The sequence below is a fragment of the Platalea leucorodia genome (assembly GCF_965183815.1).
Source record: "Platalea leucorodia genome assembly, chromosome: 1".
Lineage (NCBI taxonomy): Eukaryota > Metazoa > Chordata > Aves > Pelecaniformes > Threskiornithidae > Platalea > Platalea leucorodia.
Window position 1 is genome coordinate 163,288,027 of NC_138823.1, and position 25,731 is coordinate 163,313,757.

The following is a 25,731-nucleotide window of genomic DNA, read 5'->3' on the forward strand; positions in this document are numbered from 1 at the left end:
CAGCCCGGCCCGGCCCCCTCAGCCCGCCCCGTTCCCGCCTCACCGCCCCGCTTCCCCCTCAGCCCGCCCCGTTCCCGCCTCACCGCCCCGCTTCCCCCTCAGCCCGCCCCGCCTCACCGCCCCGCTTCTCCCTCACCGCCCCGCCTCACCGCCCCGCTTCTCCCTGAGCCCGCCCGGCCAGGGAGGAGCCCTCCCGCCTCCGGCCGCCCCCAGCACCTCCCCGCGGGCCCGTGGGACGGGCAGGTCCCGTCCCCGCGTCCCGGGAGGGCGGCGGGACCGGGAGGAGCCCTCAGCGGCGTCGGTGAGGGCTGTGCGGGCGCAGCAGAGGCGGCGGGGCGAGAGGCTCGTTGTCTTGGTCCGAGGTCCCCGCACCTTTCCGTGGCAGCCTCTCACCGGAGCCCACTTATAGCTGAATTTGTGGTTTGTTTTTTTTTTTAACCTTCATAATCTCTTTTATCTTCCACATAACAGCAGCTGGGAGCCACCTCACACAGAAGCGCAGCCCCATTTGTGCCACCGTGCTGGGGCGCAGCCATGGTGAAATCCCTGCCAGGAGCCCCACTCACCCGGCCCTGGCTATTAATACCAATTACTATTTATCCTGTAAGTGCCGAGGCTGCGAGATGGCCGCACCCTTGCCCGCTAGCGTGCGAGCCAGCTCTGCAGATAGCCTGCTCACCTGTTGACTAACAAAAGCCGAGCTGTAGATCAGCAATAATTCGTGTCTTTGTCTTCCAGCGCTGACAGCGGCAGCCGAAATGAAAAGGCTTGCCTCATCCTATAGTTTCCATAAGTCAACGCTGGACACCCGTCATCACACGTCTCTTACTCACTGAATTGTCCCTCAGGATCCTTTTTCTTTGTGTGATAGCTCTCCTATAATAAGAGGAAATACAAAAAAAAAACCCAAAACCAACCCCAACCCCTGCTTGGTTCCCTGGCAGAGGTCTCCAGCCACACGCTCCCCTTGTGTAACTCCACTGGTTCTCCTGGGGTGGCAGAGGATGGGGAAGGGGTTACCCTGTCGCAGCAAGGAGCTGGTGACGACTGGGGATCCAGGTTTACAGAAATGAATTGCTGCAGCTCATTTTAAGTACCTGAATTGCTGAAGTGGAGCTTTTGGTGGAGCCACACGGACTCTTAGGTGCTCACCAGAGATTAAATGTGGTACCCGAACCCCAGCGGGTCCCGAGGCTTTATTTCCATCTCCTCCAGGGTTGCAGGTCCTCTGCATGCAATCGTCTGGCTGTGGGAAGCGGTGCCGATTCCCCGTGTGACCCAGATGACACATCACCTCCTGATGCCCTTTCTGTGCAACAAGGGCTCCTTTTCCTGGCTCAGCAGGCTGCAGCCCGCCATAAGAACCAGTGACTCATCTCAGAGGGCTCATGTTTGGTGAAAAAAACCGTAGAGCCAAAACCTTGGCTCGCGCCCAAGGAAAACACTTGTCAGCTTGTAGTGCATATGCCATAGAAGCAAACACCTCTCTTTATCGTATTAGAAATGGAGGGGTTTTACGAATCCAGTTTATAAATCTCCCCTGTTTGCTTTCATTTGGACAAGGACAAACAGTGCAGATGGCTTCGCTCTTGTTTGCAGTCAGGTCTCCCCCGCACTGTCTTGGTCGACATTAAGCTGGGCCAAGTCTTGCAATAATGACATCCTCTTGCAGCTTACTCATGGCTGCTAGACAGCCACCCACTTGCACTGCAACTTAAAGAGGTCTTATTTAATGGGTGTGCAAGAGAGAGGTGCCCTACAGCCTGAAAAGGGTTTATTTCCCATTGGCAAGGAAGGCTGGTTTCCACTAAACAGAAACCTCTGCAAGATAAAGAGAAGAGAAAGGATTTTAAACTCTTGATATGCCTATGAGGAAACAAAAGGGGTTTAAAAGCAAGTGAGTCTCTGCCAGCTTTCTATTTGCATAGATACCAAGGATGCAAGGTGTCCAACAGTGCAGTGGTGGCAAGAGCACCACAGAACCATAGAACCATAGAATCGTTCAGGTTGGAAAAGAGCTTTAAGATCGAGTCCAACTGTTAACCCAGCGCTGCCAAGGCCACCACTAAACCATGTCCCTAAGCACTGCGTCTACCCAGCTTTTAAATACCCCCAGGGATGGAGACTCAACCACTTCCCTGGGCAGCCTGTTCCAATGCTTGGTAACTCTTTCAGTGAAGAAGTTTTTCCTAATATCCAACCTAAACCTCCCCTGGCGCAGCTTGGGGCCGTTTCCTCTCGTCCTATCCCTTGTTACTGGGGAGAAGAGACCGACCCCCACCTGGCTACAGCCTCCTTTCAGGCAGTTGTAGAGAGCAATAAGGTCTCCCCTCAGCCTCCTCTTCTCCAGACTAAACAACCCCAGCTCCCCCAGCCGCTCCCCATCAGACTTGTGCTCCAGACCCTTCACCAGCTTCGTTGCCCTTCTCTGGCCACGCTCCAGCACCTCGATGTCCTTCTTGTAGTGAGGGGCCCAACACTGAACACAGCACTCGAGGTGCGGCCTCACCATGACGGGCCCTGCACCTACATGGCTGTTCAAGTGTCACAGTCTAGGCAGCAAGAGCGGGCAGCAAAACCGGGGTCCATAAAGGACACAGTTCGCTCAGGCCCAGAACCCAGACCTCCTTACACCCAACACTGCACCCTTTCTCTCACGTGGTTGGAGGTCAGTTTTATTTCCTTTGCACTCTTGTAGGAGAGTACAAACCCTGTTGCACACTCAAGCCAGTGTTTTCTAAAATAGTGCTAATCGCATCCATTCTGGAGCCTACCCTGACAATAAAGGATGATAGTTTTTTACTTACACAGTTGTTTCCCCTTAGATTCTGCATGTACGTCTGCTCAGTCCCTGCTTCTGTGAGACGTTGTGAAATCATCCTCTGAAAATACGTGTAACGAGGGTGTTTAGGAAAAGCGGTAGTGAGGAACACTTTGTTCCAAAATTAGAAAAGAGGAGACCTGGCATTGTGAACTGCAGGCTCTCCAGTCTCCTCGCCTGGATTTTGCCATTCAGATGAACACAGTCAAGAAGAACAAAAGCTTTGGTTTTTTTCCACCGACACCTGTCTCTTTACTCCAAGACGGTGTTCCAGCTTTCCATTCTCCCTTTGGGAAGCAGAGCAGCTTTGCCAACAGGCACTGCAACACCAGCAATCTCCACGCCAATATGGAGGGGAACAAGCTTTCCACCGTCATTTTTGTTCTTTTACGTATCCTCCAAGAAACGGCTTCCTTCCTGGAGCCCTGAAGTTGTTACTTAATTCATGGAACATGGGGGAATGTCTGTGAAGTTTGATCAAGTTGCACAGGGAACCTGCGATAAAAGAATTGGATAGCCATGGACTATCCAGACCTAGGGGAAACATAGGGACCAGGCTAGACAGTATCTAGCAATTGCTTCTTGCAAATTGAACAAGCGACATGCGATCCCTTTGTTTCTCAGAGACAACCTCATGGGATACCAGGTCTTGGACAGACCCCAACTCCCAAGTAAATAATCATTGAGTGATACTCTTCCGCTTGCTGCTTTGGGTGTCCTTTTTCACTCATTAAAGCCATTTGTCGTCTCTTGTTTATTCCCGGAGTTGAGTGTTACAGTCAGAAATGTCTGTTGTACCCGTCTTGGATAACAGCGCCATAGGATTGCACCTCATCGCTCCTGCAGTAACCTCTCCTTTTGTGGCTTATGCAGAACAAATCTGTTAGACAGTTTCGTGATGGAGCAACTGGAGGTGGGCCAAGCTTCCTCCTCCTCTCCTCTCCTCTCCTCTCCTCTCCTCTCCTCTCCTCTCCTCTCCTCTCCTCTCCCTCTCCTCTCCTCTCCTCTCCTCTCCTCTCCTCTCCTCTCCTCTCCTCTCCTCTCCTCTCCTCTCCTCTCCTCTCCTCTCCTCTCCTCTCCTCTCCTCTCCTCTCCTCTCCTCTCCTCTCCTCTCCTCTCTCTCCTCTCCTCTCCTCTCCTCTCCTCTCTCCTCTCCTCTCCTCTCCTCTCCTCTCCTCTCCTCTCCTCTCCTCTCCCCTCCTCTCCTCCCCTCTCCTCCCTCCCTCTCCTCTCTCCTCTCCTCTCCTCTCCTCTCCTCTCCTCTCCTCTCCTCTCCTCTCCTCTCCTCTCCTCTCCTCTCCTCTCCTCCTCTCCCCTCCTCTCCCCTCCTCTCCCCTCCTCTCCCCTCCTCTCCCCTCCTCTCCCCTCCTCTCCCCTCCTCTCCCTCCTCTCCTCTCCTCTCCTCTCCTCTCCTCTCCTCTCCTCTCCTCCCTCCTCTCCTCTCCTCTCTCTCCTCTCCTCTCCTCTCCTCTCCTCTCCTCTCCTCTCCTCTCCTCTCCTCTCCCTCTCCTCTCCTCTCCTCTCCTCTCCTCTCCTCTCCCTCTCCTCTCCTCTCCTCTCCTCTCCTCTCTCCTCTCCCTTTCTGCAGCTAGCTTGCTGTGTTGGAAGTTCAACAACATACAAACATCAATATTTTCATTTTCCTAGACAGAAACAGGCTGCGATGAAGCACTAAGGCAAGAGAAGGCAGAAGTCTTCCTCAGTAGTGACAGCCTCCTGTTGAACAGGAACAGTGTTCAAGACAGCAGATACAGCAGCAGCCGGTCCACCCGTGCACTGCGCAGCACTGCAAACAGTAAGGTAGAAGGGGACTATCACACATTGGCTGTGTATTCTTTTGAAAAGTTTTGATTACGTTAAAGGCTAGCACTTTATGGCCTTTCCCCAGGACAATAAAGCTTTTGTCCGATGGACAGTTTGCCTCCAGCATTGCTGTGGCATTGCATCACCGATTTCAGTCTTTGACGTGTCATCCCTTGATGTCCATGGTCATAAGCATCTGTGCCCAACTTCATTAATGATGCAAGCCACCATCTTCACTCAGATGGTATTTCATGTGTTTAAAGTAGCAAATTGGCCTGAATAATTTCCCCTCTCATTTTGGAAGCAACTCCCAACCGTTGCTTCTTTTAAGTCTCTGTGAGAATGATGCCTTTGCATTTAGCTTGTCATGCATGAAAAGATTGACATCATTACTTCATGTTTTACTGAGTCTCCCTCTGAGCCCTTTACAGACTCGTGAATCATGTCACCATTAGCTGTTTTCATAAAAGCATAAAGCCTCCACAATCAACATATAGTGCAGCACTGCTCAGAGACACTGTAGTGATTCTGTTACCAGTCCCGCTGTGTCCAACCATATGCTCTAATGTCTCTTTGACTATGACAAGTACCATCTCATTTTCTTGGATTTGAGTAGCGTGCTAAATCCTGTCCACCAGCATGAAACACCTCTTTCTTTTCACGCATATCTGACACTCTACGTAGATCTACCTTTCAGCCTTTTGAACCACTGGTAACAGTGGCAACCTGCCTTTAATGCCGAGGCCTCCCACTCCAGAGACAATGCTTTGATGTCTTGACTGCAAAAGACCTGGCACTCTCTTCTGTGGTGGACGCAGAAGGACACAGCCCTGTGCAGAGTTCGGTTCACTGCTGGTTCACTGCTGGCATAAATACAGCCACTCTTCTTACTGGTAAGAGACTTTTCCCTGGTGTCATTTGTCACGCCTTCTGGTTTGGAGGGGTCTTGCCGTCAGGTACTGTGCAGGGATCATCTGGCCGTGGTTCTGCTATGACCGTTCTTCTAGGAAAACATACAGACCAGTTGCTCATTGTAGTTCAGCTTGTGACCACTATTCATTAAATCTGTCATTTCCTCTTCTGCCTTTCAGCAGTATTTCCTCCATCAGGAACCTAATGACCCTCTGCAAGCTCTCATCCACCTCCAATTACTGGACCTGTCTGAGGTTTGCCAAGTGGCTTAAGTACTGTTTAGCATCTAGTGTCAGCTACTGCTTACGGCTGTCGTATGGGTTTGCAACACACTCTCACCTGACTTATATTATGCCCTCAAAATACTACAAAAAATATTGACCCAGGTAAAGGATCAGACATGCATAACTGCAACTGAAGTAGCTTGGTATCAGTCAAGTGTACTCACATCCTTGGCTGATGTAATTCAACATGGCTTCGATGGAGCTAACCAATGATTTTGCTTCAACACTCAGTTGACTAAAAATGTCAGTTTGAAAGGCTTTTAAAGCAAAAAAAGAAATTGTGGTTTTGTGGTCACAACTAGAGCTGGGAACATCAAGTTTTTCTTGTGTTCTGATCCGTGCTTCTCCCTATGTTCTTGGAACGGATCATTTCAACCCTCTATCTACAGCAGAATTTCTTCTGCTGTAAAATGGATGCAACATCACTTCCCTATCACACAGGGCATTTTGAGTGTTGATTGCCTTCATATTAGAGACCCATCTCTAACGATGCTAATAAAAGCACAGAATATTCTAGACACTAACATTTATACAAGGATACAGTCTTAGGCATTTAAAAACATCTTAGACATTTAAAAACAGAGATCCAAATGTTACCGTCCACCACGTTAAATCAACAGTCACTAGGCCATTTCTGACATGCAGGCTGTGATGCAAGGACAAGAAGAACTGCAGCCTGGGTGAGTCTCAGTGTCTGCCCAGCTCAACAGCATGTCTACAGCAGATATGAGCACCGTCTGGGACAGGGGAAGATGTGAGAGTCCTGCCATGGACACTGAGGAACAGCTGTCCTACACAACATTTTCTTCTTCACATCCCCACTGGACAGAGTTGGTGCATGCCGAGTTTTGTTTTAAGGAAGCAGTAGTTCAGTACGCAGTATTTCTGGGAATCACATAAACACTTTTGCTGGGTAATCATTATCAGAAGGAAATGCCTTTACAAGGGCCTTTGTAGGGGTTTCACATCTATCAGAATTTTCTCTTGGAGACAAACCCCAAGGTCATCGTGGTCCTGTGGCCACCTCCTCCTTCCCCTGCGGAAAGTAAGGTTCTTTGCTGGAGATGGGAGGAACCAACACTGACCAAGGATGTGAAGCACTGGCCCGCAGGCTCAGTACAGAGCTTGGTCCTCACCCTGCAGGCGACACTGGCATCATGGTTTGACCACATCTTGCCAGGGAGAATAGCAAACGAACAGAAATCAAAAAAGAGTTGAGAAAAAAGCCTTCACTTTCTCCACTCCTCCCCAAATCATATTTACTGTGGTCCCCACCAAATTATACCTAAAATAGCTTTTGTCTGTTGCTATTTAGCCATTTAAATCCCATCTACCAGCTGCATTCACTTGCCCCTATTGTACTATTGCAGTTGGATTGTTGCCATCCTCCCCCCATGGGTTTTCTACAGATCTATATTTCAAAGTTATGGCTGTTGCAAAGCTCTGCCATGTGAGTTCAGACAAGCTAAAAAAAATTAGTCATGTTTCCTCTAGTCCTGCTGCTTTACTAGGCTTCCTATTTGCAATCAAATTATTTTTAATTTTGACCGTGTTCCTATTGTTTGCCAGGAAGATAATCATCTTATCTCGCTGCCGGGATATTTCTCTCCTTTCTCATGTAGTTTCAGATGGATTAAATAAATACCCCTTACACAAAGCACACCACGCTGGGCAAAAGGGCATTTCACCATTGCTGGCTGATCTGAAATTTAGGAAATGTCTCCTTTTTAGAAAAAGAAAGATGGGAAGGACTCTGACATGCCATAACGGCAGCCGTGCTAATTGTACGCACTCAGTTAATTTTCATCCATCTCAGAGTAGCTTTATGGGAACACGTGGGTGAAGTTAAAAGTTAGCGAGTGACACTGGCTTGGCCTGCCAGTGCTGAACGAGGGCCACAGATGACAGTCGGCTGAGCTTTTGGGAAGGGAGAAGCCAAAAAATGTCTGAGCGGTCCTGTGGGACCCTTCTGCCCCTTCTTCCAAGGTGAAACCATGGGAAGTGGGGATCCTCCACTGTGCCATCCGTCCGATGAGAAGGCTTTTCACAGGACCACCCGTGGATGCTCTTCGCCCCCTCTACATGTCTGGAGATCGTATCAAAGGGACTTAAATGGGAGCGGGTCAGTTCACTGCATTTTGAGGTCTGATTTTGAGTCCTTTTCAAGGGAAGGATAAATGCCCAGCAAAGCTGAGCAACCAGGCTGCCAGCTCAGAGAGAACCGAACGGGGAGGATCAGGTACCTCTCAGACCTTTCCCATTTCTCCAGTATCCCCTCCGTGGAAGAACTGGCTCGTTAACACGCAAACGACACGCCGTGTGAGGGAAAGCTGCATGGACAAGCGACACCACTCGAAACCAAACTGCTCTGTTTTGTGTTTTGTAACCTTCACCCACATACACTTTCCGACTGCTGGATGCTGAGTGGTTTACCTCCAGCTTCCTAATTATTGAAGCGCCGCTGCTGGTATTTTACCGCAGATGAGGAAATGAGGACATATGGCTTTTGTGATAAGAGATTTATGTGAGCTGTCTGTGCAACAGTGCTGCAACTTTCTATACAAGTCCATTTATAAAACAAAACATGTGTAAACAGTCAGGTTTTGATTGTTTTGGTGATTTCTTCCCCCTCGTGACAGATGTAAAGGAAAAACTGTAGGTTTCCACTTGATGCGTGCAGATAAGTTTATGGCCAATGTGAGAGCTCTCAGTTGCGGTAAATCAGTCTCTACTTCCCTTGATTTCTGTCACCTAAAATCCAGCTCCACGTGGGTGGATGGGAAGAAATAAAAACAAACTCAGGCTCGATGGCTGCTTGTACATGATTCACTTTCAGCTGTAGGAGTACAAACATGCCCGAAGGGTTCTGGTAGGAGCTTCTTCCTCAAGAATACAGGAAGGAGTGCAGAGTACCGACTGAAATGGCAGCTGTAATCCGGTGATTATAATGGGTGGCTTTAACTACACCCCTGTAGATTGGTTACCTTTCAAATCAGGAGAGGGATTAGAGAAATAGGGTCATATTCTCAAGGAGCAAAACCCTACTAAGGTCAGTGCCGACAAAGAAGAGGGCAGGCTGGATACACATACCTAAACCATGTCTGGACCGTGCTCTTTCAGTCCTTCTCTTATCCCGTAGACTCTACTCGAGAGGAACCAGTTGCAGAATGGAGAATCTTGGTTCTTTTCAGAAAAAGTATCAAGATTTTGTCTGAACTTTCTGGGAAGATGGGATGGAAACACAGGATGTCCCCTGCGATTTTTGGCTTTCTTGCAGTTTCAGCTGTGACTGCCACAAAGACAGTATTTCTTGTGCTATTTTCCACAATAGTCAGGTGCCAAATGAGTCCATAAATATTCTGGGATAGTTCTGACTTTACCTGAGAAAGTCTAAACGGGGTCTGTCTGCAGACAGGCAGTATAACTCTCCGGGGCTTTCAGCGGCACACCTTTCACCAGTGCGATAGAGTCACCTTGGAAATAGCGTTTGGAGGACACAAGTTCCAAGCTCCACGCATACGTGAAAAATGTTCACAGAGAAATGCTCTCCGATGATGTTTGCTTAACAACCCACCCAGAAATCAGATCCTCTTCACTTTCACTTTGTCCTTTTTGGAGACGTTTTTCCCTCTGTTTGGGCAGAGAAGGCGAGCCATGGAACAAACGCAGCGTAGAAAGTTACATTCACCCATGAAAGCGCATGCAACGACTACCAGAAGAAAAAATTCATCCACCCAACTCAATCTCGGTGTAGTCACACCCAGCTCATTTGAAATACGAGTTAAAATCTGTGGCTTTTGGTTGATCAACACTGCTGGCTGCTGCATGCTGCTGCCTTCCTCTGCATGTCACACTGAGCCTTCAGCGTTTGTTTCTTAAGATCTGAAAAATCCCTCCTGTCAGCTGCGTGGGGCTAGGTGGATGGACACAAACGCTGCCACAGAGAGGGCTGGGGGCACCCCTTTGCTCTGACCCCTTCACAGAGCAACCTTCTACCCCCACCAAGATGGGGCGTTGCAGTATTCCCGAGCGGTCGATGGGTGATGGTGCATGGAGAGTGCTCCTCTGCTCGTAGCTCCTCATGCTCTGAACCCTCTCCTCTCGAATGAGGCCCGTGCATTTTATCTCCAAGTGCAAGACTCGCCCTTTCCTTTTAAAATATGGTTGCTGCTGCTGCCACCTACCTTTTACGCTGGAGTGGATGCTAGAAATATCCCCGACATGGAGCCTGGGAAGGAGCCCAGGATTTCATCCCCAGCCTGAGGGGGTATAAACCCAAGCTCTAACCCACGAAGTTAATCTGTTGTGTGGGCAGGAGGCCTTACCAGCTGTTTGTGAGAAACAGTTTTCTGCCACGGCAGGGGAAAGTTTTCAAAACCCATCAAGCCGGAGAGATCACTTGTTGCTCTTGCCTGGTTGTGAGGGCTTTCATACAGCAGATCTTGGCATCTTCCCCGCAGAGTTTATGGTCGTATCAGCCAGGGAACATTTCATGTAACAGGAGAGGAAGAGAAAAGCATCCGGGAAGCACACGGCCCCTCAGCAACAGGGATCTGAACCTGACTCTCAGCCTTCTCAACCACTTTGCACGGGTAGAAGTAGAGATGAAGTGCCGTCCCCAAACGTCTGTCCCCAGCAAACCTCTGCATACGTTCAGGTGTGTTCTGGGAACAGCACAAACCCCTCAGGACACGTGTGGTCTGTGGGTCCTGACCAGGTTTATCTAGCAGGTAGTGCCCAAATCCGCTGCCAGAACAGGTGGGAAATGGGGGAACATTTAAGCAAAATAAATGTGGCTTCTCTGCGGGTAGAATCACTAAGAGGGACATAGGATAGCTCTAACTCTCTTTTTCCACATGCTTTTCCACAGCAAACCACAGACCTGCAATCAGTCTTGCGTGAGGAGGAGGTGCAGCCGATGTGGGTCTGCCAAGCCCAGGCGCCGCCATGCAGAGGCTTCAGGATCACAGGCTTGTGTCTATGTGCTGAAATCCCACTCGAGTCCATTACCAGCTCCAGCCTTCTGCTGTGAAGCAGCACACATTTTCTGAGTGAGTAATTGGTTTCTTTTCTTTACACTGAGCCGGCATTATTCCTTTACAGTTTGCAAACTAAGTATAGGAATGATTTCACCCACCATTGATACGCAGCCATCTCGATGGGAGAGAAAGCCTGACAGACGTCTCACAGCACACAACAGCTTTCTGCTGCAGTTCAGGACAGGAAGCAAGAAAGGATATTATATCAAACAGAAGGCATGGGAGAATTTCAGGTTAGATGGAGCATACTTAGTCACAGAAGAATCGGGTTGGTGCTCTGGGACTTGTGTTCACTTCCTGCAGGAACCCTAACATAGCCCAAAATAGTAGCAGTTAGGTAAAAGCCAAATATCTTCCCCTTTTTCTCCCCACAGCAAATACTAATGCTTACGTCATTAAAGGAGAAGCATAAATAGAACAGCCCGGGGCTGTGATTTGCAAACTTCTTGGTCTATGGATGAACCATCAGCTTTTCTTATAGCTCACTATTACCCACTTGTTCCATCAAACTTTTCACTGAAGATATTATCAGGATGATACAGCCCTTCATATCCACCCCAACATGTACACCAGTCAGCTAAGAAGAATCAGAGCACACATCTATATATTTTACGCGTGGCATGGTTTTCCTCTCGCCAGCTGGCACATGCACCAGCACGGCGTGGGACAGCATGCTCCAAAGAATGTTTCCTAATGGCAGTTTGGATGCTGTTTTGGAAAAGAAGGAAGAGTTTGGCTGTATGGGTACAAGATATGCCATGCCTGTTGTCCTCAGGGACAGGGAATAGCCCCACATCTATTTTATTTCCCCGTATGGAGCCACTGCAACCACTGTTTGCAACACACTGGTTTTACCGGTGCTCTCCACTGTGCGCTGCCTACCAGGTTTTCGCTCCTCTCCAGAAATGTGGCGAAGGCTGCCAGCCGGCGTTTGTAGGAGAACGCACGAAACTATGCGCAGAGCCACACACCTCCGTCCGTTCTTCTGCCAGGCTTCGTGAATGTTTTCAAGAGCAACCCGAGGAGGCAGAATACGGGGGCAGATCCTTAGCAATCCCATCAGCGGAGAGCTGTTGACAGCAATGGAAAGAGGCTTTGCACACATGACGATCCTCATATTGTTCAGGGACACCCTAGAACTGAAATCCCCATGCGGGATTCCTCGGGCATCAAACACATTCAGAAAAGAGAAGCCACTTGGAAGGAGTTTTCAGCAGTAATTGGTGCTTGCCTAACCAATTCCCATTAAAACCAGGAGGTTTTAAAGGAGCTGCTGGTCGCTTAGTGCCTTGTAATACTCGAACCTGAAGTCCTGGGGTCCTGTGCCTGGTTCCCAAGGTAAACACATGTGATTTATTTCAGAAAGGCATCTGCAGCACAAGAACTCATTACATACACCCCCGATGGGCAGGAGCCAGAACGTTTCAAATGTGCCAAGTTACCAGAATGTTATTAAAAGCTGTAAGAGTTAGAGGGAAGGTGCGGAGAAAGGCAACCTCCTTCCCAAAGCCAGGTGGCTTAGGCTAGACTTACGCCGCTTCCCAAACGGATGAGGCAAGCTGGAGTCAGAGGTTCCTTCCAGCAACAGTTCGGTCCCCCTGGATGCCTCTCCGTAAGCTGCGCAAATATTCTGGGGAGGGGGAGGGAGAGAGAAAAGAGTGAAGCCTATTCAATTACATCAAGATCACGACTGGCCCTAGTAAAATCATTTATGGAGTGAGGGAAGCCGGAGCGGTTTCGGCTGGAGCCATCTGCTGTTATTTGGTATATACAGAATTGGTTTCTATGGATTTTATTAATAGGTCACGCGATTGTATACGAGGATGTGAGATCTGAATCTCTCAGGAGGGGTCCCTGGTTGGGGTTTCTATTGCCTTCATAGGCAACGGCTCAAACTTTCTTGAAGCAGCAAGTCCTTAAAAACTTGAGGGGAATGGGTCTGGGTTTAGGACTCTGCTCATTTTTTTCTCTCCTCCCTCAAAATCTTTGTTCCTGTTCCTCTCCACAACACATTTACTAAACGGGGAAACAGGGAAATAATCAGAAAAATATCCTTATCTACTGTTTCCATTGTCTACATGAATTTTCTCTTTCCCACCAGTCTGAGCGATACCTGGTACAAAACTCATGTCCCGCTTCCATCTGTCCTTCCGGCACAAGACTCGCGCTGGCCCTTTCTCAGGGGTGAATTTTGCCTTAAAGCTGTCGATGTCTCTCCCCGTACGGAGAGCCAAGTCCAAAGGGATTTGGAGACCCAAAGGAGGCTGGGGACAGGCGGGTGTAAATCTCCCTCCCCTGGGGAGCTGCCCACGGAGCTGTTCCGAAGAGCAAGCTGTGACAGCGGGTTAAAACCCCAGGGAACACCCCCCGGGAACACTTTGGCCTTAACTATGGCTCGCTTTTGCTTCAGTTCCCCCCAAAAGAGGCAAAACCAGACCAAGTTACCAGAGAGCAAGCCCTTCGCCCCATCTTCCCTGGGCTGCGGCTCCCCGCCGGGCCGGCGCCGCACCGCGGGCCGGGCCGGGCTCCGGGTCCCCCCCGCTACGAGGGCGCCCCCCAGCGGCGCGGCGCGGCGCCCCCAGCTCGGCCCGCTCGCTCGGCGTCGGCGGGGCCAGCCCGGCCCCCGCCCCCCCCCCCCCGCCACCCCATTGGTCGAGGCCGCGCCGCGCGTCACCGCTTCCTCCCGCTTTTGTGCACCGCCCCGCGCCCCGCTGCTGCCGCCGCGACGAGCCGAGCCGAGCCGAGCCGAGCCGAGCCGAGCCGAGCCGAGCCGAGCCGAGCCGGGCCGGGCCGAGCCGAGCCGAGCCGGGCCGAACCGGGCCGAACCGAGCCAAGCGTCGGGACAAGAGTCGCCGGTCATGGCCCTTCGCGGGTAGCCGCGCCGCCGGACCGGTGAGTCTCTCCTCCCTCCCCGCCCCGGGGACGGGGCGCTCCGCGGGCCGTAGGTCCCTGCACCCGCTCCGCTGCTGCTCGGGTTCGTTTCGCTCTTTTAAATTTTTTTTTTTTTTTTTTTTAATTGTCTTTTTCGCAGCGGTGACCGAGAGTTTTGCAGCCGCGTCTGGCTTCGGTGGCTTTTTTTTTTTCTTTCCTCCCCTTCCAGTCGTGCAAGTGGGAGCTTGTCCCTCCGGGCGAGTGGCTGGGCTGGGGGGCGAGCAGGGAGGGGGCCGTGTGCCTGGGTGCGGAGCCCGGCGGGGACCGGCCTCCCCTTGGGGGGTTCGCCCTCGTTACCGGGCTCGGGGAACTGTTTTTCCCAGGTTATTGCCCGGTGCCATGAGTCAGCCTGGAAGCCAGTCCCTGCCACCGCTGACAGCGAGCGCCAGGATTAGACCCTGATACAGCCCGTCCCAATATCGGGATCCATTAAACTATCGAGACAGCCGGGGCTGGGTCCCGCTCCGGTGGAAAGCGTCGTCTCCATGCCAGGGAGCTGCGGGAATGCCCGCCGGCCCTCGCCATCCAGTTCGCCACGAGCAAAGTCCGCCTCGTACAGAGTCGGTGCCGGGCGGTGAGGATGGGGCGAGCGGCGGGGAGGAAGGCTCTGCGGCGGGCACCAACCCCCGTGGGCGAGGGAGGCCAGCACCCGCATGGCGCGGGTGGCCGTGCCGGCGGAGCTGGGAAATTGGATTTCCACCTGGATGGAGCGAGCGGCTGTCGTGGGGGAGCGGTGCCGTGAATCAGGCTGATGCTCCGGGAGTTTTTGCTCTACCAGCATCAAACCTCAGCCCTCCGCGGCCGGGCGGGACGAGGAGCGGAGGTGGGAGCCGTGTGCCAGGGCGAGTGGGCGTGCGGCGGCGGGCTGGCCGGGTCCTGCGTGGCGGCCAAGCGCGTCTCTCGCTGGCTCCGGCACAGCTTGGAGAGCGGTTTCCCCCTCGGCTGCTGCTTTTATCCTCCTCTTCAATTCCTGTCTTGCAATCCAGTGGTTTTTGGAAGTAGACCCGCTCCCGGTTCAGTGCAGGGTCTGCACGCGTTGCTGGTGCACGGACTGAAAATCCGGGGCTCACTTAGGATTTGGAGGCTTGGGATTGGTGTGGAATTTGAGCGATCCCAGGGATGGCCAGGGTCAAGCTCTTTCGCTTTTTTCGGTGAGTGTGAGCAGTTCGGGGGAATTTCCTTCTGTGGCACCTCGTGAATTTATTTCTAGTCCGGCATGTGCAGGATTCATTCCCGGAGTCCTCGGGCATATGGGAGATCCGCAGCGTTTGGGGGCTTGCCCGTGACTACCTGTCTTGCAAATGCCTGCACTGGATGGTACGCTTTCCAGAGCCCCGAATTTGACATTAGTTATAACCGGGGGGCTCAATATTTCCCAGGGCTCCTGCGGATTTGGGGTGCACCTCCACAGCTTAGGAGGTTTAGGAAGGTTTCGCAGCTTGTAAAAGCTCCTCTGTTGGAGGACGTGAGGCTGGACGGGCTGCCAGCCTGGTGGGATGTGGATTTAAAGGCTCTTTTATATCTTGCTTCTCTAAACGGGTTTTGGTACTGCAATTTTTTCCATGGGTCTTAAATCTCCATCAGCAACCCACAGCTCTGCCCTGTCAATGTGTGCTGGTGAGCGATGCGTGTCTGTTTTTGGAGGCTGTTAGAGCCCGTGGGGGAGATGTGTTCACGCAAAGGGAGGTAGTCTGCGTTTTCACCCAGGATGGAGAAACCGTGTCGTGAAGAGCCGGCGATTACGGCAGCCAGAGGAGCACAGTCCTCTCTCCATCCCTTCCGAAATGTTGCTGTCACTCGGTGATGCTTCCTAGTGTTAGCGTGCAGCTTGGACTTGATGTGTTTTCTGAATTTTCCCATCGGGAAGATGCCGGCGAGGATGGCACGGTGTGCCTGGCTCCCCAGCCCGGCAGTGGGATGGACTGTGCTGCCGCGGCACAAAGGCGATGTGCTTCCAGCCCTGCTCTCCCCAGCTGGACCAGTGTGAAAGCTGGCAGGATTTTCTGTACTGGTTGACCTGGCCCTGCTGTCGGAGACCTGCTGGTGGAGGCCAGAGGGAAGTGAGTCAGGGTTTGCCGTTAGAAGGGATATCTTTTATTAGCCTGCTCGGTGAACGCAGGCTGGCTTTGGAGAGTATGAGCCTGTCTACACGCAGAAGCAACAAACCTCAGAGCTGAGAATTAGGAGGGAGCAATGGCTCTGAGCTTACCTTGGCTCTCCTAATTGAGGAGATCATCTGAAAGAAAAGGGGGGAAAAAAAGGAAGGAAAAAGAGATATTCAACTATGGTTCAGCCTGTGTAGTTCATCTGGTTTAAGGAAACATGTTTTCTCTCTCTACAAATCTCTGGACTCTCTTAGATCCTGAGATGCAGCGCAGGAGAGGGCCGCGCATCCCACGTGCCAGCCGTTCTCGGGAGGCGGCCGGGCCCTTTGCAGCCCGGCTCCTGCGAAGGGGAGCTGCGGGCGACGGGGCTGGGGCTCGCCGATGCCTGACAGCGGCAGGAGGCTGCTGGGCCTGGTCGCTTCCACTCCCTCCTCTGCACGTAGCACGGGCCAAGTACAGCGTGCGCAGAAATGTGCAGAATGTCAGCTGTGCACCGGGGAGATGGAAAATGCATTACGGAGCCATAAGAAGGGGAATATGGAATTCAACTTTTTTTTTATTTCCTCAGACACTTTTTAAAAAAGCTATAAATTGCCCACTGATCCTGAACCTGGCGCGTTCACTCTCAGTCCCCAGACTTTATTTATTTTCCTGTTTAAGTCCCACAAGGGGAAACGGGTGACCAGGCGTTTTTGTCGGGTCCCTCCAGGGAGCAGTTCCCCATCCCCGCATGCAGCGGTGCACGCTGGGTCAGGACCGCGTTTGCCTTTGCTGAGTGTGATATGAGATGCAGAGATGACGAATGTCATCTCGATTGTGCCTGAAACACGCTGTCTCTGTGGGCTTGCCCCGTGCAGCGTGAGCCTTCATCCGACGTGGTGAACGCTGTGGCGAGCATCAGATGGACAAGACCAGTGCTTTTTTGTCTGTGAAGGCGCGGGCGAGCACGTGTGAGCGCGGATATGCGGGTATTTTTGTTTGTTTTCTGTCTGTGCCTGCAGTTCTGATCTGGTCTGGCCAAGTAATCTTCCCATTAGTCACTAAAATGGCACCGGTGTCCAACTGAATCAGTCTGTCCTAGCTCATCTGTAATGATGCAAGAAAGAAAAAGCAAAGATCCCCTTTAAAATAGATGCTCTTCAAAGCCACTGGGAAGCTATTCCCTGCAGAAAACTGATGATGTGGGAAGGGAGAGCAAGGGAAGAACGCTGTCCTGGGGCTAGCGGAGAGTTTCGGGGCTGCAGGCCGGGGGTACACAGCTCCCTGCTTTGTTTCAGTGCTGGGGCTGTTGCTGCAGGAGCTTTCCCTGGAGCTGCAGGGCTTGGGGCCAAGCTGAGCCTGGGATGGTGGAAGATGCAACATCAGCGTGGCTCGGCGGTGGGGACCCGTAGAGGAGTTTGGCCCAAAACTGGGTCACCCGGTGCTGCAGCGGTTGCGGTGGAAGGGTTCAGCAAGCCGAGGGTGTGTGGGTTCACGGTCGACCCCTGCGGCTGCTCGCAGCTCTTCCATGCTTCCCCATCTCTGTGGCCCGGGGTGGGACATGCTATTGCATATTGGCACTGTGTCTGGTCTCAGGTGCCAGCTTCCATTCCCAGAGCACTTGGGACATCTGGGAAGGCTACCCAGAGGGTTTGACCTGGACTTCCTGAGACTTTTAGAAGTCAGGGTGAAAGGTGTACCTGTAACCCCCTAAAAGAGGGGGATTCAGCTCCCGAATGCATTCCCCAAACACTTTTTCCTACCCTGGAAGATTCTAATATAAATGTTAGTGGAGACCAAGGGACTCTGAATTTAATGAGAATCTGTAGTAGGCTGGAGCCTGCCCTGCTCTCCTGAGTTAAAACCCAGGTTGGCCACTATTTTGTGCAGAACTAATTGTCACTTCCATGAAAGCTCCCCTAATTTTATACTCTCCACTCTGCAAGATGATCTGGGGCAGCCCCGGGAGGACAAGGCACAGCAGCAATGAAACCCAGGGTGGAGCTGAGCCAGGGTTTGGCGCCGTAGAAGCTGCAGGGAACAAAGTCCGGTCGGCAGTGCGTAGTGCGTGCCGTGCCTGGTGGCACAGGCCAGATCCTGGAAGGAGCCGGCCAAGCTACTGCGTGGGCTGCTGTGTAAACAGCATGTGTGCGGGCCAGGTCCTCAGAGGGGGTGGGAGGATGGCTTGAGTTTTCAGGTAGTGATTAAACACCAAATTGCTTGAAAAAATAGCCCTAGGTGGGTGGATTAGAGGCGCTCTGCAGACCTACTACGGCCAGGAGCTTGCGTGCTGAATAACAAAACGTCACCTGATGGATAGCTGCATGATTCGGAGTTTGGGAAAATAATTTGTGAGGTAAGAAGTCTTTGTGAAGGAGGTAGGAATGTCTTAAGTCCCACACTGCTGAAGGGTGTTTGTGGCCTCTGCAGTGCTTTGAGTGCTCCTGCACGACCAGGACTGTCCTGGAGCGATTGCATTTGTCTTGTCCACGTGAAGGTGTTTCTTGCACAGTGGCTTCCAAGTGCCCACAAATCCCCAAGGGACTATTGAAAATTTTGAACGTAACAGTTGTTAGCCCGAACATCGTGCAAAAATGAACCCTGCATTGTGCCACAAGTTCTGTTGCTGCTGGTCTTGATGCAGAGGTTCGGAGGAAGACTTTGGGGTATCTGTTGAGATCTCTCTTGTACGTGGAAGTCCATCGTGATGAGGACAGTGGATTATTTGGATTGCGTAGTGTTTTTGCACTACAGCCTCTTTGGGTTTTTGTGGTTGAGCAGAGGTCAGATCATCGTAATCTAGTTGTAAACTGCAAATAGCGCAGTGCCCTCCATGATAAGAGCTTAAAAAAATCTGGCAGAGGTGTAATCTTTTCATAGTGTGCTGTTTGCACCTTTTGCTCTGCGAGGTGGCGGCAGTGATGCCCCGTGCCGAGGCATGGGGACCCTGCAGAAGGGTGGTGGACACAGGGTGGTGGGCACGTTTCTCAAGAACGGGGAAATCTCGCCTCTGATCCGGGTTAAAGGGTTGGCGCATCCCCTGCGTGGGCCGACCCGAGTGCTGTGGTAAGGAAGACTTGGTCGGGGAAAATGGCTTGGGGAGAAAGTGTAGGGCGAGGTCTGTTACAGCTGGTGGTGAGGGTGAACTGAAGGAAAGGTGTGTGCGTGCACAGAAACCCCATTTTAAATACCCTCTTCCTTTCAGCCTCTCACCTCTTCCTCTCTGCCGCTACCCGGGAGTGCCCTGGGGGGGGACTGTCCCTTTTTTGCATGCTGGCTCAGTGCAGTGTCATCGCAAAGGGCAGCTGATGATAGTGTTATCTATAGCTGGGTGATGCTGATGGGTTGATAACTCAGCTTGGCATCCGCAGCAGAAATAACGCGGTCGCTGTGGAAGTGGGTGGCTGGAGGGAGGTGTGCGGGCTGGGACGGTGGGGCAGAGCGGTATGGGAGTGTGTAAGTGATGAACAACCGGTACTTGGAAATCAGAGATTTGGGCTTGTTTCTGTTGAGGTTGGTCAACGCACTGATGTAGCGTGGAGCTGTGGGGCAGGGCTTGTTTTGCTGAACTGGTGAAGCATCCTTCAGTAAAGATACCAGGCTGGGCAAAGCTGCTGGAAAGCTTTCCTTGCTGATGCTAGGTGCTCACACTGCAGCCTTGGTGCCGTCTGTTTGCCTTTCGGCACAAAACTACAGCGCTGATCCCGCTGCTGCGATCCTTCTGCTGGCTTCCCGCTTGGAGAGCGGCTTTTGGGAAACCTGAGCACCCAGTTAATAAACCGGTGGAATGCATTTGCTGCTCCTTGGTCTTAGTCCCTCGGTGCCAGTGCTAACAGGGTAGCAAGTCATTAGAGAAATATGCAAGATATTTCAGTTATTTCTCTTTGGATGGTGCTGGTGGCAAGTAAAAGAGATAAACAGAGGCTGTATTGGGCTGTGCTTAGCTTATTGCATCATCGGTTTTATTGAAAGGTTCAAGGTCCGGCTCTGAATGTTGTTGCTGCCTGAGATAAACCCAGCGCCAGGGTGAACTGAAGCTGGTCCCAAGATGTGCCGTGTTTTGCCAGAGGGAAAAGGGTAGGGAAAGGTGCTGTTTTAGTGCTCTCGCTGTGTATTTCTTCTGAACGGTGGCCGCGGGCAGCCGGTTGCAATGAATTGGAGGAATGATGATGGGGCAAGTCCTGTCATGCTTCTTTCTTGGGTCTTCTCTGGAAAACATCGGACTTGGCTCCTGTTAACTCCCAGGAGCTGCTCCTCTGATGGTGGCAGCCGGGGGAAGACCTGCTGACGTCTCCTGTTGCAGCCTTCTGGGTGTTGAAGCTGGGAGGGGACCATCGGGGCTGCCTGGATGTGGGACCACACAGCCCGACGCTCTCTCCCACTCCCCGTCCTCGGCTCACCCTGGCTTTGCTGGCTGGGAGGATCTGCTTCACCGGTGGCCTGGGCTGATGCCCGCTTGCTCCCCATCTTGTGATACAGTCACTTTTGGCTGTGCTGCCCGGGGAATACGAACGGCTCCTGGATGCTGACTTGAGTCATGGGTGGCTCCAACAAAAGGACAGCTGTGTTGTTTTCTATGTACCCTGATGATGGTCTCTGTTTGAAGACTGGCTTGGCTTCACCTCGCTTGGCTGAAATGATCTCTTGAGCGTGAAGGATTTGAGGAACCATGCCCGCTCTTGCCTGGTTTTGTTTGGGGTGGGGATGCTTGCTGGCGCTCTCCACGATGCTCTCCCCGAGGCGCTGCGTTGTTAAAGATTTGCATGACGTGTGTCACTGTGTTACCTGGCTGATGACTCAAGAAAAAGAGAGAAAATGTTTAATCATCGCAATATTTCAGCAATTTCACCTACAGCATTTCCAGCGTGACTAACATCTGGTGCGTGCCTGGTCGGCTTCGGGATGGGGCTGTACGGGGTGAGGATGTGTTTTCTGTTTGCAGTTTGTGTTATAGGAGGTGAGGCCAAACAATCGGCTCTTGGACCAGCGTAAAAGGCGCTGAAGATTGCAACTGTCTTCATCTCTGGAGGGAAAGCTGGGGACAAGCTAGTTCAAGTCTTGGTCTATGTCCAGGAGATCCTGTGCAGGAGAACTTCCCTTTGAGGCAGGCAGTTGGGCTGTCCCGGGGAGGTGGTGTGGCACACTGCGCTTTCGTCCTGGACTGCCACAGAGTCCCAAAGCTGCTGGGGACTTGGATGAGATGGAGCAAGACTTGTAGTACCCGGTTGATCATTACACGGGAAGCTGATTTGCCTTTCGTAGCATGCATTGCCAGAGAGGTGCAGTTTGGTGTCTCGCCTCTGCGGGAGCTTCCCGGGCAGCGGTGGGTGTGTGTTTGCTATGGGAGTCGCCAAGAGGTGATGAAGGTGGGAGGTGTTTGTGGAAGAACATGGGATGTGGTGGAAAGGGTCTGCCCTTGCTGCAGGGGGAACCTCTCACCTCCCTGACCTGTCTTGGGCTGGATTTCCAAAACCTCAGCCCTGGGTTTTGACGGATGGGTGCCTTGGACAGGTATGGTTGAAGGGTTCTAGGCTGCATCATGGAGCACCACCGTCTTCGTGGTCATGTTCAGGAGTGTCAGCGAGGGCTTTGAGTGGTGCCCCTGCAGTAGCCTCCCTCACCCAGAGCGGGTGGTAGGGAAATTATATATATAATACATATTTTGAAAGCCCGTTTTTCCCATTGCAGTGCTTGGATAAATTGCATGTATTTTTATTGCATGATTCTTGAGATGGCAGTAGACACAGCGGTGTTCTGCTTAACCGCAGATTGGCATCCTTCTGGTTATTAGCTTGCAGCCCTTGAGAAATGAGAAGAGCAAGCAATTTGGTCAGGGACTGATGAAAGCTGAAGTAGGTCTTTCACGCGCCTGTGTGCATCAAGTCCCGTGTGTGTGCGCTCTGCAGTCACCACGGACCCATGGTTGGAAGGGGTCTGGTGGATGAAGCATCCCGCAATTCTTACTACAAGCCTGCTTGCCCCAGTGTTGGTTTTTGGGCTGGTGGGCAACAGGTTTCCTACCTGCCCTGGCTCGTGGGAAGAGCGTGGGTAAGGGACTTACTTGCCTTCTCGCTAATCCCTGCCTCCATCTGTCTCTTCCCGCTCCGTTCGCTGCCCGTAGCGGGCATCTCTGCCTGCTCTGAGCACGGGCTGGGAGGTGGGGCACCGAGAAGCACCCCTGCCACGCAGGGATCGGGACCATGGGGGATGCCGGCTGCTGAACGCTTTGCTGCATGCTTTCATAGGACACACTTTGCAGCATGTCCTATGAAACCTCCTGCGAGGTAAACTTGCCGCGAGGCTCTATTTTGGGGCCGTCTCTGATGTAATCTGTCAAGAAATGGTCTGCTCTTTGACTTACTGCTGAAAGTCTGGTTGTGGATGGATGACCAGTTGCTTACCTAGCATTACCAAAGCAACGAGTTGTTGCTTTCCATGACTCATGAAAATGCACTGTAGGCTCTCTTAAGAATGGCTGAGATCATTTTTTGGCTGGGTTTGGGCATCTGGTTTCCTTAGCAAATAGCAGTGGGGGTGGAGGGAGGGGGATTTCCAAACTCGTTTCTTTGTATGTGTGATCTGGATTTTTGAGCTTGCCTAATAAAATACTTCATTTGAAAAAGGGGGGGAAAAAAAGACCTGTAACTTCCAGGTCTGTTTAGTTTTCATAGCGTATCTCATTTAGTCATGTTTTGCTATAAAAAGAGAAAAGGTACTAATAACATTACAGAGCCTCATGCTGTATTTTTCCTCTTAAATAAGCAGGCATACAAACATTATGGGTGGTATTTTTCTTTTAAAGCAAATCCTTCTGGGGAAGGAGAAGAAGGTGCAGAGAAAATTCTGCAAACAAAACCATAATTGCACTGGGTTTTTTTGTTGATAATGTTTGCTCAAATAGAGGACTCTGATTCTATAGGGATGCAGAAAGGTGGAGTATTATGGAGAGGTGTTTTAGTGTTTGGTCAATGTGGGTTTTTTTTAAATTAAAAAAATTAATATTTATTTATTTGTAGACCCTCGATTCACTTTCTAGTTTTGTCTGCTCAGTCTAAACGCAGCAGCGCTCACATTCCTGAGAACCAAGCGCTGCAAGATGAGCGTTAACCGGAGGAGAATCAGAGCGGCGATAGCTGTGTGATAACTTTGATAGCAGGAGATCCCCAGGTGTTTTGCAACCTCTGCAACCAGGTTGCCGCAGCCTCTGCAGTATCTTTCCCAAGTCTAGCTACCCTTCGCAGGCACCTGAGAGCGGGCAAAGAGAAGGGAGGGGAAATCCTCCATAGGCAGAAGGTGTAGAAGGTTTGAATAGGGAGAGATGCGGAGCGGTGGGTTTAATGTGCAGGTGGTGGAAAGAGTAAGGGTTAGGCTTGTTAAACACTGCAGCAATGTTAGCTGAGTTCAGGAATTTAATAGATGTGGACTGACCTCTTGTGCCATCCATGTTCTCTGCCAGTGCTCGGCTGTGGTTAAGTTCCCCAGCTGGGGCAGGCAGAAACGTGTCCCAGCGTGCTGCGGGAATGGGTTAGAGCTGCCCAAGGGCTGCAAGGGGCAGCAGCTCAGCCCTGGGAACAGCAGGAACACAGAAGCGTAATGGCCCGGCCGTTGGCCAGGGGTGAGCGGGAACAATGCGACTGAACAGGTTTGTGCTCACTTCCTTGTAATCTCAAAGATGAGATAATACAGAAACCCAGAAACGTTTGCCAGCGAGAACAGCGAGGCTTCCTTTTTCTGTCCCCGTGCATGTCCTGCGAGCAGGAACAGCTGACTTGCTGTTGTCTCTGGCTGCACGGCTGATGAAAAGCAAACCCTTCTTGCTCGAGGAACGGCACCGTCAAGATCAAGTCGGGGGCGATGGGGTTGGCGCTGGGGTTGCTGCCTGCGCAAGCACCCTGCACCAGAAGCTGCTGTGTGCACCACGATTTCTCAGGTTCTTCCTGTTCTCCTCCTCCTTTGAATTTCTCTGCTTCTTATTTAGTTAGTTAGCTTTGGGCAGAGTAGGTAAAGATGACCGATTTAATCAAAAGCATAGGGTTTTACCCCCTTTTCCCATGGATATTCAATGCATAGCATAGCACACCCCAGATCCGAATCTTCTAGATCTTAATAGTCTTCTTCCATGCAAAAAAAGGAAATAAATGTGACCTGCGGTCTTCTCCTCTTCGTTGGTGGATGCTTGAATACAGGGCCAGAGTTCATTGCTCTTAAGTGGTGGCTAGCTGCGGCCCACGTGCCTGTAGTGCCACGGTGGCTAGCACAGCGGGCTGCAGCACTGCCCCGGGGCTCAGCAGCAGCATAGGATGAGCTCTGTAAGAGCCAACAAAGGCTTTTTCAGAAGGTCAAGTCCTTATTTACAGACTAGTTATTACCATAAGGTATTTCTGCTGGGCAAGACCCATCCGCAGCTATAAATCCGGTAGTTTTGGTGAGGGGAGGATGCCAGCAGATGAGCTGGCGTAGCTGACTTCCAGGGCTTTACCCTGCTTGATGCTGCATAAAATAAGTGGAAGCAAAATTTGGCAGGCTGTTCTGCTGTATTTTTTTTTTTTTTTTTTAAATTGCTGTGCCTTCATTTTGTCCCCCAGTGCATAATGCTCTTTTGACTAGGGAGGCCAGCATCAGGGTACCTCGAAGGGGCTACCGAGTTTCCAGGCAGGTGTTGCTATGAAGGCTGTGTTTTCTCATCTGTAACTTACAGATGGGGATGTTGGAAACCCCCCTCCACCAAATTAAGCCATTCCCCACCCAGTCTAAGGTTTCCAGTGTATAGTATTGGAGGAAAAGAATCCTGGATCACGTTCTTTCCTCCAAAAAATGAATAATTAAGTTTAAAATAGCGATTTTTATAAAAAATATTTTTTTTCTATTTGTTTGAGCATTTCAAACTTCATGACTTACACTTCTTTCTTCAACATTTGACATCTACAAGTACTTCTTTTTAACCAAGAAAAAGGAAGTGCGGATTCTGATGTAATCATGTGACTTCAGGAACGGGGTACTTACGAAAAACACGGAATCCTATGAGAATTGGCAATGCTTAGGGTCATCCCATAGTCCAGCAGCTGAACTAGGAACAGAAGCAAAACCACCTAGTCGTGACTCCCTTTCCAGCGTTGCTTCCCCATCCCTTGGTGTCTGTCTTGTTGCAAGAGATCTAGATTGTGTGGCTTTGGGGTTTTTTATGGCCTGTGGGGTTTTTTTATAATTTATATGGTAAAAGATTTTTTTTTTCCTTACATGGTGAAATTTGCAGATCTGTGATCCTGAGGCTCTCAGTTGCTCTTTGGATTATGTGTGAGGATGGTCTCTTGTAGAAACCTTGCATATTGGTGCATGCTTTGCTTGAACACGCTCTGGAGATGCTGCAGTAGTGCAGCTGCTGGACCTTTCTCTGCGTGACTGCACTTCTTTTGCATTTTAAAACTAAGAGAGGGCCTTGCTGCTGCTAGTGGCATGAATCAATGCCAATGCAAATGGCAATGTAAGCTTTCAATACTTAAGGGGGCTTATAAGAAAGATGGGCACAGACTTTTTAGTAGGGCCTGTTGCGATAGGACAAGAGGATAATGGTTTTTTAGTTAAAAGAGGGGAGATTCGGACTGGATATAAGGAAGAAATTTTTTACGATGTGGGTGGTGAAACACTGGCACAGGTTGCCCAGAGAGGTGGTAGATGCCCCATCCCTGGAAACATTCAAGGTTGGGTTGGAGGGGGTTGTGAGCCACCTGATCTGGTTGGAGATGCTCCTGCTCATTGCAGGGGGGTTGGACTAGATGGCCTTTAAAGGTCCCTTCCAACCCAACCCAACCCAACCCAACCCAACCCAACCCAACCCAACCCATTCTATTCTATTCTAT

The 25,731-nt window shown here is 51.2% G+C and overlaps 1 protein-coding gene across 2 annotated transcripts in view; it reads left to right on the forward strand.

Annotated features, from left to right (window-relative positions):
* The first annotated feature begins 13,602 nt into the window (after nt 1-13,602).
* The window catches only part of LOC309589781 (mitogen-activated protein kinase kinase kinase 3-like), an 83,276-nt gene continuing 71,147 nt past the window's right edge, over nt 13,603-25,731 (forward strand). For both annotated transcript variants that reach the window (XM_082310288.1, XM_082310289.1), the window contains exon 1: nt 13,603-13,751. The gene's annotated coding sequence lies outside the window, so the exon portion shown is untranslated. The remainder of the gene's footprint in view (nt 13,752-25,731) is intronic.